The sequence below is a fragment of the Canis lupus genome, chromosome 3 (genome assembly GCF_003254725.2).
Source record: "Canis lupus dingo isolate Sandy chromosome 3, ASM325472v2, whole genome shotgun sequence".
Classification (NCBI taxonomy): domain Eukaryota; kingdom Metazoa; phylum Chordata; class Mammalia; order Carnivora; family Canidae; genus Canis; species Canis lupus.
This window is the reverse complement of record NC_064245.1, coordinates 47,555,989-47,568,668: the sequence shown is the minus strand read 5'-3', so window position 1 is coordinate 47,568,668 and position 12,680 is coordinate 47,555,989. Positions and strand designations below refer to the sequence as shown.

The 12,680-nt window shown below is 42.9% G+C and overlaps 1 long non-coding RNA gene across 3 annotated transcripts; it reads right to left on the bottom strand.

Annotated features, from left to right (window-relative positions):
* Positions 1–4,497: 4,497 nt before the first annotated feature.
* LOC112653606 (uncharacterized) lies at positions 4,498–12,283 on the bottom strand. Of its 3 annotated transcripts, XR_007409855.1 has the most exons (5): positions 12,068–12,283; positions 9,330–9,572; positions 9,006–9,065; positions 7,675–7,751; positions 4,498–7,570 (listed from the first exon to the last, which is right to left on the bottom strand). It is a non-coding gene; the product is annotated as an uncharacterized LOC112653606 (long non-coding RNA). The 3 variants fall into 3 exon arrangements; XR_003132301.2 differs by lacking the exon at positions 12,068–12,283 and having other exon boundaries at positions 9,330–10,793; XR_003132300.2 differs by lacking the exons at positions 9,006–9,065; positions 12,068–12,283 and having other exon boundaries at positions 9,330–10,793.
* Between the last annotated feature and the right edge of the window lie 397 nt (positions 12,284–12,680).

Sequence of the window (12,680 nt, the reverse complement as noted above, 5' to 3'; positions counted from 1 at the left end):
AGGAGGGAGAAGCAGGCTCCATGCACCGGGAGCCCGATGTGGGATTCGATCCCGGGTCTCCAGGATCACGCCCTGGGCCAAAGGCAGGCGCCAAACCGCTAAGCCACCCAGGGATCCCAGAATTGTGTTTTAAAACATCACTCTAGCTTATAGGAAAACAAGAGTGGGAGTCAAGGGGTCAGCTTAGGAAGGCATTGCAATGAGGTGACAAATGATGTCCTAGCCCAGAAAGATGACAATAGGAAAGGACAAAAAGAAGCCAAATTTTAGAGATATTTTAGAACTAAAATCAACAGACAAAATGATGTCCCTGAAAATGGAAAAGTAAGAAACTCCAAAAAAATAATTTTGAAGGTGGCAAAAACGTTGAGAATCAACTTTTTCAGAACTCTGGAAACTAATCAAAAACTTAAAACAACCAGAGCAATGTTAAATGAGAAATGAAGCCACTAAATTTTTGTAAAAGAGCACTGTGGCATTTTAACTTACCTACCTGCTATCTCCCTAGCTCGTCAGCAGCAATAGGAATGGTGGCACACATTCCTACTGTGGCTTGCTGGTGTCAGAAGAGGAAGAAATGTTTGTCTCATTCTCCAGGAATTGTGGTTGTGTGATTTGATCCGGCTGGTGGATCCTTGAGGAATTAGTCTTGGCAATTTCTCATGATTAAAGCAGCCTTCTGGGTGGTGTTGTCAAAAGCACCCAAAGGTAAATGTTCTAACCACAGCTGCCAGGGGCAGGAAATGGCAGACGAGTAAGCAATGGATGGACTGAGGAGCTTGGGAAGAAAAAGCTCAGAATGCATGGGGAGGATGCAAAACTATTGGAGCTAATAAATGAATTCAGATAAGTTACAGTTTACAAGATTGACACACATAAATCTACTGTATTTCTATACACCTGCAATGAACAATCTGTAAAGGAAAATAAGAAGACAATTCCATGTTTAATAGCATCTAAAAGGATAAAATACTTAGGGACTAAATTTAACCAAGGAGGTATAAGAATTGTATGCTAAATACTACAAAATATTGCTCAAAGTAATTAAATAGCTAAATAAATGGAAATATATCCTATGTTCGTGGATTAAAAGACAATATTTTAACATGGCAATACTCCCTGAAGCAATCTAAAAATTCAACTCAACCTCTACTAAAAATCTCAGTGAACTTTTTTGTAGAGATGGAAAGGATGATCCAAAAATTCATATGAAATCACAAGGGACTCAAAAATACAACCTTGAAAATAAAGAAGAAATTTGAAGAACACATGCATCTCAATTTCAAAACGTAGTACAATGCTAAGAATAGTCAAAATAGTGTAGTAGGCATAGAGATCAATGGAACAGAATTAAGAGTCCAGAATATAAGCCATACATCTTTAGGCAACTAATTTTTTTACAAGGGTACCAAGACCAATTAATAAAGAATCATTCTTTCAACAAATGGTGTTAGCTAGACAATTGGATAGCTATATGTGAAAGAATGAAGTTGGACCTTTACCTCACATCATAAACAAAAGTTAACTCAAAAAGGATCAAAGACCTAAATATAAGAGCTAAAAGTAAAACTCTTTGAAGAAAACACTAATAAATCTTCATGATCTTAAATTTGGCAACAGATTCTTAGATAGGATAGCAAAAGCAGCAATGAAATAGAAAACAAAATAGAAAAAATAAATCAGACTTTATTAAAATTTAAGACTTTATCAAAGAACACTATAAAGAGAGTAAAAAAAGACAACCCACAGACTGGGAGAAAAATATTTTTAATCATATACCCAGTAAATGTCTAGCTCCAGAATACATAATAAACAATTACAGGTCAATGACAAAGAGTCAACCCCATTAAAAAATGGCCAAAGGACCTGAATAGACATTTAAAAAGATATACAAATGACCAACAAATGCATGAAAATATGCTCAATATCATTAGTCATTAGGAAAATGCAAACCAAAATCACAAGTTACCACTTCACACTTATAGAAACTAACAAGCGTTGGCGAGGATGTGGAGAAATTGGAGTCCTCATACATTGCTTGCGGTGATTTGAAATGGTGAAGCCAAAATGGAAAACAGTGTGGCGGCTCCTCAGTAAGTTAAACATAGAATTACCATATGACCCAGATATTCCACTCTGGTATATACACCCAAAGGAATTGGAATCACATATTTAAACGAAAACTTACAAATATTCATAGCAACACTACTCACAATAGCCAAAAGGTGGAAACAACTCAAATCCCATTAACTAGTAAATCGGTAAATCAAATGCGGTGTGTCCCTACAATGGACTACCACTGTGCCTTAAAAAGAAATAAAATATTGACATGTATTATAACATGGATAAACCCTGAAAACATTACACTAAGTGGGAAAAGCTAGACACAAAGGCCATATATTGTATAACTCAAGTCACATGAAATATCCAGAATAGGCAAATCCACAGAGGTAGAAAGCAGCTGAGTCATTGCCAGGGGCTAGGGGCAGAGGGGAATGGAATGATATTGGTGATGACTTACAATCAACAATTGTAAATGTAGAAAATGCCATGGATTGTATATTTTAAATTTATTAAAATGGTGACTATAATGTATATTTTGCCACAATTTAAAAAAAAGCAACTAAAAAGAAAACACAACAGGTCTTAGTAGTACAGCAAACATAAAAGGTGAAGGAAATGGGATAGACAAAGATCACGCTCAGGTTGTCAGCCACCACAACTTGATGGAAGATGCATGTGGAAGTTTGAAAACATGGCAGCAAAATGTGTTAATACTTACTAATAGGTGGGGTCTTTGATGCCTCCACCTGAATCTGGACTCTGTGACTGTTTGAGCAATAAAATATATCAGTAATGAGGCTGTACCAGTTTCCAGGCTCAGGTCTTAAGAAAATGTCAGTTTCCACTTCCTGACTCTTGGGGCACTTGCTTTGGAACCCAAATGCTGTGCTATGAGGAAGCACACTGCTCCATTAAGAGATCTATGAACTGAAAGCCACCACCAACTAGCCAGCCATGTGAATAAGTTATCTTGAAAGCGAACCTTCCCATCCCAATAGAGCACCAGAGCTGTCATATGGAACAGAGACAAGTTGTCCCCATTGAGCCCTGCCCAAATCACAGACTCATGAGCAAAATAAATGACTGTTATCCTAAGCCACTAGGTTTTGGACAGAGCAATAGTATCGAAAATGGTGTGACTTTGTCTTATGATTCAGAGACAGAAGAGCTCCCACTGCTCCCTAAGGAAGATCTCTATTAAGTACATCACTCTTCACTTCATCATCTTTATTGGTTTTTATTTGGGGACTACCTAAGTCAAAGGATCAGAAATTCTGCCTTTGCCTTGACCGCTTGGCATTCTGGTTTTGGTTTACGTAGTTTTGAGTTTTCCTATACTGATTGTATTTCTATTAAACCTCTGGTTGGTGTAAAAAAAAAATGGGGTGGGGGGTCAGATCAGACTCTGGGTTGGGAGGGGGAATGTCAACTCCTAGCTCACCAAAGCCACAGGAGGGATGGGAAGGATGCACAAAACAGTCAAGGATGTCCCAGGGCATAAGGGCAATACATTGAGAATGCCTACTACATTCAACTTGTGATGGGGGGGAAGAAAGAAGTTCGTGATATAGACCCATCAAGTATATTCCGTGCCCCCAGAATATTGGAGAAATCAGTGAAATTCCACACTAGTGGAAATGGTCCAGATGGGCGGCCAAACACAGGTCCCCAATCAGCGGGGCACTAGTCTTACCTTGTGACACCACTCTTCTTTCCCCATCTTGGAAGAAAATGCCTGCTGTCATTGGGTTGTGCCACTTTCATCAAATCTTCTTTGAGCCCTTCTTGCCTTCCCAGAACCTTTAGCCATCAGCTACAATCCCCTTAGAGGGCCTTAGAGGGACTATAACCTGCAGCTTTACCTGTTCACTTGTTGAAGGTGGGCCTCCTCTACCTGCCACTAAGGGGTTCAGTTTCACCTAAGCCCTTTGGCTTTCCTACAACACACACTACAAGTCATCACCACTAAACAAAAACCTTAGAAAAAGGAAATAAAGAAACCCAATGCCAGCCTCTCTTTTCTGAGCTGAGGAGGAGAAAAGAAGTCCATTTCTCTTAACCTATTTTTCTTATAATCCACCCTGTTATATCAACTTCATGCCTGCATTTTTCAATAGTACAACTATTGCAGGCACAAAGCTCTTAATATATATATATCACATTTTTCTCAAACTGTGTGCCAGAGAAACAATTTTCAGATATTTAATATCAGAATAAAAGAAGTTTCCTACCAAAAACTGGATTGAGTTCTAAAAAGATGTCTATACCTTGGATGAAGTAATCAGAACACATTTTCCCCAAAAAAATAATGCAATTGGTTGTGTTAAGGTTCCAAGTCTAACCCATAGAAACTTATATAAACTAACAACAATGCATTTGAAGAGTAGGAAGTAATACTACAAAAATTAGTAACTAAGTCACAACACCACAGAATGGATAAAAAATCATTTATTAACTTGAATTCAGTTACTTCAGGAAAGGCAGGTCTAACCAGAGGGTGCACACAGAGGATTTCTGGGACTTCTGAATCCTTTGAGGTGTGTTTTTAAATTCCTAAGAAAATCTATAGAGAATTGATTTTTAATTTAATCATTAAATTTACTTTTATACATCAAAATAAAATGCTTTTACACAATGAAGGAAACCATCAACAAAACAAAAAAAAAGTAGTGAATGGAGAAGATATTTGCAAATGATAAATGATAAATATATCTGATAAGGAGTTAATATCCACAATATATAAAGAACTTCTAAAATTCAACACCAAAAGCAAACAGACAATTTGATTAAAAAGTGGGCAGAGGGCCCAACTAGACATTTTTTTTTTCAAAGAAGACATACAGACGGCCAACAGACACATTAAAAGGTGCTAAACATCGCTTATCAGGGAGATGCAAATCAAAACCACAATGAGATATCACCTCATACCTGTCAGAATGACTAGAATTAAAAAGACAAGAAATAACAAGTGTTTGTGAGGTTATGGAGAAAAAGGAACCCCCATGCAGTTGGTGGGAATGTAAATTGATGCAGCCACTATGGAAAACAATATGGAGGTTCTTCAAAAAATTAAAAATAAAAGTACTGTAAGATCCAGCAATTCCATTTTGGGGAATATATCCAAAGGAAATGAAAACATTAATTCAAAACAATATATGCACTCTTACGTTTATTGCATCATTATTTACAATGGCCAAGATATAGAAGCAACCCAGTGTTTATCCATAGATGAATGGATAAAGGAGATGTGGTATATATATGTGTGTATATACAATGGAATACTGATCAGCCATAGAAAAGAATGAGTTCTTGCCATTTGCAACAACATGGTTGGACCTAGAGGGTGTTCTGCTAAGTGAAATAAGTCAGACAGAGAAAGATATATATCATATAATTTCACTTATATGTGGACCCAAAGAAGCAAAACATGATAAAAAAAAAAACACTCATAAATACAAACTGGTGGCTGTGGGCAAAATAAATTAAGAGGTACACACTTCTAGCTGTTAAAAAATCATTACTTTTAAAGGAGCACTGAAGAATAAGGAAAAGCTCAAGACCCTGCAATATTGGCCCTAAAAGAGACCCCTCCCCCATGAATGCATTCATTGTAGAGATCAGGGTTTGGGGTGCCAAGCAGACCAGGAGCTTGAGCGAAGAAACTCATGTTTCTACCATTTACCAAATGTCTGCCATTTACCAGCTCGTGCTAGGGGACAAACGACCTCCCTCTGTGTGTACCTCCACTTTACTGGTCACAGAACCAGCATGCGGCAAACACATGAGAATAGTCAAGGCCATGAGAAAGTGCAAGCAACACACATGACTCTACAACATTGTCCTCCACTCCTTCTCTTCTTTGGGCAGTGGCCACTTAACTGCCTTCAGGGCTGAGTTATTAGGGACAAGGTGCAAAGAGAAACCAAACACGGTCTTTGGAGAACGGATTGGAAGGCCGAGTCCTGGCATAAAAATAGTTTTGGAATAACCTTGCTAGAAGTATCCCTATTCCTGCCTCTACCACATCTACACCTTGGAGGGCAAGGGTATTGCCAGGGCAAGGCCAGCACCTAAGCTGAGAGCACAGTAAGAGTGACCCAAAGCCCACATGGGCTCCTGGGGACCAAGGCAAGTAGTCAGGCCAGAGAACATGCCCACAGGCCCAAAGCAATACTGTCCAAGGGCTGAAATGGACACAGAGGGCCTGCCATCTCATAAAGTTTAGGAGGGGGAAGCCAAGATGATCACAGACAGAAGTGGCAGGGAGAAGGCCCATAGGCATCTCAAATTTGTCAGGGTTGGGACCCAGGGGAATAGCTCCCAAAACTACCACTCCCCTCTCCCTGGTCATTCCCCAGCCCCAATGACTGTTAAGGCTCTCAGATCTCAGGGGCAAATCCCTAGAGACAAGGGTGATAGGCTGCGAAGGAATAAAGCTGCTACATCCCAAGCATGCTCAGAAAACTCAGAGTGGCTGAATGATCATGAATGAAGTTTCCACTATTCAACAAAATGAGAGCTCTAGATACAAATTGAGTTGTAGGAAGTGTTCCATAATCACCTGGGTTTGCGACTTAAGAAATCAATACCCAATGAGAGCACTGGGTAGCCAGCACCAGGTAGGTAATAAGCACTCAAAAGCCATTATCATGTTTACTATCATCTGGATGGGACTCTCTTTTCTTATTCCACTCTAGTCTCCTTTAAAATAAACAAGCCTGTCTCCACAGCTTCAACTGTTGTCCCGTGTCCCCGCTGCCACCCAACATCCATTTGGGACACTAGAGAAGCAGAGTCTGTTTCTCACAATGGAGTGGATCAATTGGGTCAACAGCTACTGGGGAGTCCCCATGCCATTAACTCAGGGAGAGGACATCCCAGGACAGACTGGGTCTTGGCCAGTTTTTGCACAGGACCCTAAGGTCCTCCCCTCCTCCAGCCATCAGAAGCTCAGAAGTTGTCCTCCCTGTATCTCTCCATTCAAAGGAGCACCTAACAGCCCAGGGTTTGGGAGGATGGGGAGTTGCGGGTTAGGGGAGGGAATCTAACAGGTTCCATTTGCAAGCCGCAAGATAAGGACCTCTGTTCCACACCCACACCCCACCTCTCTTGGGGGTGAGGTACAATGAGTTGTTAGATGCAAATATATCAAAAGATTTATATAAATGAAAGCTTCTTTATTATGATAACAACCCCCCCCCAGGATCATAGTAAAACATTTAAGGTGTGTAAATGCCAAGAAATTTGCCCTGAAAAAGAAAGCATTAGAGATAGCTTTTGTTCATTGAGATTTAAAATTTTGAAATATGTTACATTAAGTTCTGTTTATTGTGAAGGCCAATTTGCCACTTTTCATACTTTCAAGACATTTTTATAGACACTATCCCATCAATTGGAAGAGACAGGCAGGGAAGTGGCTCCAACCATCAGGCTCTCAGCACAGACCTCAGGCTCTATACGATGCTAGTATATCCTTCACTGTTGATAGGAGAACAGGTGGGCCTCTCTGCCAGGGAGGATGTGAAAAGAATTTTGAAAGAAACAGAATATACTCCATTGCAGCTTTAAAATCTTATTTTTATATGCCAGTTTCCCAGCTCCAGAGGATACCTGAACAGTAGAGGGAGGGAAACTGTAGGATCTCCATGCTAGCTACTCTCCAATGACATTTTTCCCAGACTCTGGACCTAGAAACAACCAAAAATGATTTGGTGAATGTACTGAAATGATTTATCGACCATTTACCAAGTTCACACTGTCATAAAGGGCACAGGGCTTAATGCTGAGTATTGATTAAAAGATACTGAAAAATTCCATTCCCATGTATTATCCCTAACGTCTTGCCAGAATCATCTGTCCCAAAACAAACCATCTTGTTTCCCAGGCATGCTGTCAGGTCAGGGAAAAGGAGTAAATTTTCCTTAAAAAAAAACTATAGAATCCCACAAAGGGAATACAGTTTTTAAGAACTGAAATAAAATTAGGGATAATAATTAGTCATTAACAAGGAGTCCTCAGCCCCGTCAAGCACAGTGCTAACGTTTCACATCTATTAACTCATTTAACCTTCACAGCAATCCTATGATTCAGCCCCATTTTACAGATGAGAAAACCAAGGAACAGGAAGAATAAAGCATTTGTCTGTGGTCACAGAGGCCAAGTAGGGACCCAAGCCCAGGTAGTAGGGCTCAGAGTCCATGTGCTTAACGGCTACCCTCTGCCTTTTTACACAAGCTGCTCTGGATTGAAAATGCTGAATCCAGTGACAGTGGCTTCACCTCCCAAGTGAATCTGTACGTGTGATGTGGTTACAAATGATCCTGATGGCTACGTTATAGACCTTGACAAACCATACTTGAGCTTATCTAAAACAATAGCCAGTTGGATACATGCTAGAACTTTAAAATAGTGATGCTGGTCTTGGCAGACCAGGTTCTCAAACATACCACCTGATGACCATTATCAAGCCCCTGTGCCTATAACTGGGTGAAAAACCAGGATATTTAACTCGTGCTTTGGGGACAGAAATTCTAGAAATGAATTCTTTCTCATAAGTTCTTAGTTCACAGGAGACCAGACATAACTTGATAGCACCATGCTGACCACTGGGATGTCTCAGCCAGGCCCACTCCAGCTCCCAGAAATGCTCAACTTCATCCCCTAACTTTGGAGATTCTCCTTGTGCCAGGCCAGGACCTGCAGACATTCTCTGCTCAAGATCCAGTCTCCACTCACAGGCAGTGACACCGGAGTGGCCAGCCAGGGTCCCTCTGAGAAACACACAAATACAGATGAACTCATCAGTCCCAAAGGGGCCGCCCTTTGCCCAGAGGCCGTGGGGTTCCTTGGTGGGCTTTCCAGGGCCCTCCAGCTCTCATCTACCAGGAAGAGGGTCTTAGAGGCTGCCCCCCTCATAGTCTCATTACAGCCAGAAACCTTACCTCTCACTTTTCCCTCCATTTCTGCTGAGTTCTCTTATGCCAGTTTGCCCATCTCAGAGGCTGTCAGGAGCCCCAAGAGAAAAAGAAAGAGCCATCATAGGTCACTGCATACTTTCGGGCCAAACACCAAGTTCCCAAAGGAGAATCTTAGTTCTCAGCCTTCCCATGCCAGGAACCGCTCACAGAGGAGCCCGGCAAGGCACCAAGTAGCTGCTACTGAGGCTCTGAAAGGGCACGGGAGCCTCAGGTGGCTACAGGTCCAGGGAGCTTACAGGGTGGCAATCTGTCCTTTCTTTAGGATTCATTTCCACTAGAAGGGCTCACCTCTGAGAGCCTGTCGAAGGCCCAGGCAGGTAGGAACCAGGGGCTGCCCTAGGGGCAATGGCTCCTGTGCTTCTCAACTGACTCTCCTTGGGAAAGGCAGGCGCCCTGCCATCTTGTCTGCAGCTGGAGGTGTAGACAAAGTGTATCAAGCCTCTCTCCTCCCCAGGGCTGGCAGGTTTTCAGCACCGTTGTGGAGGCCAGGCTCCATCGCTGGGCTCCATCCTCACTGCCCGGTGAGCATCCCTGGTCACCCCGACCGAGCCACAAAAGAAATGTCCCTCAGGCTGATGAATACCCCCTCCTCGTTCTTCCTTGTCTCCTCAGAAGCACCTCCTGCCCCTCAACCCTCTGTCGTCCTTGACTACCATAATCAACAGAGCAACCAGCCTCAGCCTCAGCCAAATCTCAGGCCCATTTCCAAGTGTTGTCCCTGGGTTCATCCACACACATTTTCCTGCAAGCTTCCTCTGCCTTTTTGGGCCCTAAGCTCTGTCTCTTTTGTGGATGCTAGGGCTTATGGTCCATATCAGGCTAGAGACTTTCTCTCAATGAAGAAACGCTCATGGTCATCTCAACATCCCCTGGCGCTTGAACACCAGGACTTGGCCTCTTGCCTGGGTGGTAGGCACTTTCTCTCTTTACTGCCACCTCTGGGGATCAGGTCAGGGTTCTTCTCACCGCCTATCAGCCACTAGGGATGGAGGGGGGCTCTGGAGTCCCACACTGAGGTGACTTTCCCAGGCACACACTTTGGCCCCTGTGTGCTTCACAGAACCACATCAGCCTCCTCCAGATGCCTGGCCTGCCTTGCTCAGTGGTCCTGTCTACCCACCCTTCAGCATCACCCCACCTTCCTCCCAAGACTGGCAAGTTCCCAGAGTTCTGAGAAATTCACTTTCCAAGCAAGGTCCTTAGGCCCTCATGTCCTTGGCCAAAGGCCAGGATCTTGTTGGGTTTCCAGCTCTTGTTATATGGTAAGGGTAAAGGGGGTAGCCTTCAACATAGAATGGAATGACATGGAAGGAGGAGACTCTAAGAACAAGACCTGAGCCCCTCCCCTGGTCATCTGCTCCCCCAGATCATGATTTGCTCTTTCCAAGTAGATGTCTCATGCAGTAAGTCCTCCTGTGTCTTCTCCTCTGGCCCTGACCTTGAAGGGAGACCTGCTCTTGTGCCTCCTGGACTACCTACTGCCATAAACTTGAACACTGATGCCAGAATCACCAGAATTTCCTCAAAGGACACTCAGCAGCAGGAACTCTCTTTTGCCAGGAACTGGCCCTGGCCCAACAGTCTCCAGGCTGAGAAACCCATAGCAGCTCTCCTGGCAACAATATCACTGTCAGTTGTAAACCAATCAGTTGGGGATCACCCTCTTTCTCTCCCCTTGTGGATGCCCTAGGAAGGAAATTCCAGGATTTCAGACTCTTGGGGCCCTTGCTCCCAGAGCTCAACGCCCCAATTAGGTACCTGGCAGCTGTAAGAGCTCACACTTCTGCCAAAATGACAGGGCTCTTATGGATGGGTCCAATCCATTTTCTGACCCCATGAAATGACCACTCTGCATTCAGTCTGGACATGGGTCAGGTGTACCATACCTCCCAACACACACACACACACACACACACACACACACCTTGGCAATCCCCCCCACCCCTCGCCGCCCAGACAGGGCAGGAAAGCGACGAGGCACAGGTGTAGAAGGAAGACCTGGAGGAAGAGAAAGCCAGTGGCCTCCCACTGAGTCTGGCTTAGGGCTCTAGGTGCAGATGATTTGGCCTCAGAAGATTACCCTCCCATGGAGGAAACAGTTGGAATTCATAGGAACTCTGTGAGCTCGAGTTTCCTCAAGAGTAGCACGAGGACACTGGACTCTATGACCCCCAAGTGTCCTTCTGTGGTAGACAGAATAATGCCTCCCCGCCAGAAGCCCTCCATGCCTTACTCCCCAGAACCTGTGAATATGTTACATGGAAAGAGGGAGTTACATGGACATCTTAGATGGAATTTAGGCTGCTAATCAGGTAACCTCGAGATAGGGAAGTTATCCTTGATTATCTGGTTGAGCCTAGTGTAATCTCAAGTGTCCTTATAAGTTGAAAGAGGGAGGCAGGAGTAGGGTCAGGGTCAGAATCAGAAAGAGATTTGAAGATGCTAGCTTTGAAGGTGGAGGAAGGGACCATGAGTCAAGGGATGTGGGGGTCTCCTAGAAAAAGGCAAGAAAACTCTTCTTCTCTAGAGCCTCTGGAAGGAACACAGCCCTGCCAACACCTAGATTTTAGCCCAGGGGAAATCCACTTTGAACTTCTGACTTCCAAAACAGTTAAGATGGTAAGTTTGTGTTGTTTTAACCCACTCATCTTGGTGTAATTTGTTACAGCTGCTGTAGGTCCCTAACATCCATGCCCCAATTTCCCATTAGCTTTACCCTTTCCATCAGAATTCCATCTCCTCTCTAAGTCCTGGATCCCCAGGTAGCAGCACCGCTAGGAGTCAGGGTCCCAATCCTGGGGCAAACTCCTACCAAACATTCAAAATAGAGGCGTATAATGTCCTACATTTATAGAGGACCTTGCTTTTTTTTTTTAATTACTTCATTAAAAATTTACTGTGTTTTATCAGTGTTTTTATGAGCCAATTACTGAGCTGGTCCCTACAGATGCAAAGCCAAGTGGACATCATCCTTTCCCTCAAGGAATTCACTGTCTAGTTGGAAAAAGAAACACAGAAGCAACTACCTAGAATCCTTGGATGTTTCGGAAATAAGACTAGAGTTGGATCAGCCCAGCCCCCATTGATGGAAACAGCTATTGGCAAGAGAGCGATGTTCATGGACTACATGGGCTTCAACCTCCTAGGGTAGAGCAATGGCACTGGGCTATGCTATGGAGCCTGCCTAGGCACGTGCATTCTTTTAAAAAAAAAAATCTAATGAATAATTCTGAGTCACAACAGGGACACTAACCCACTGAAAGATCTTTTCATGTTTTACATTGTGTCAAATGTTCTTTGTACTTTTGTCCCAGGTAGATGGTAAATTCCAGTATCAGGGAGCAGTAAAATAAAATCACTGCTTAAGAGCACAATCATCCTTTTCCTTTTCCTGATTCTCAAAACATTTCAAACTCATGTATATTCTTTATGTATACGGACAAGAATAACTCAAACTTGGGTCGTTCTTCTTTGTTTGATTGGGGTTTTTTGTTTTATTTGAACCTGAGCAAAATTGCCTTTAGAACCTGGAAGCAAATATGCTGCACAAAATACTTAACTGACAAAGGAAATTTGACTAAATCCATCCCCTTTGTAGAATGTTGGCTGCCGAAATGGCCAAATTGGCAATTTGTCAGG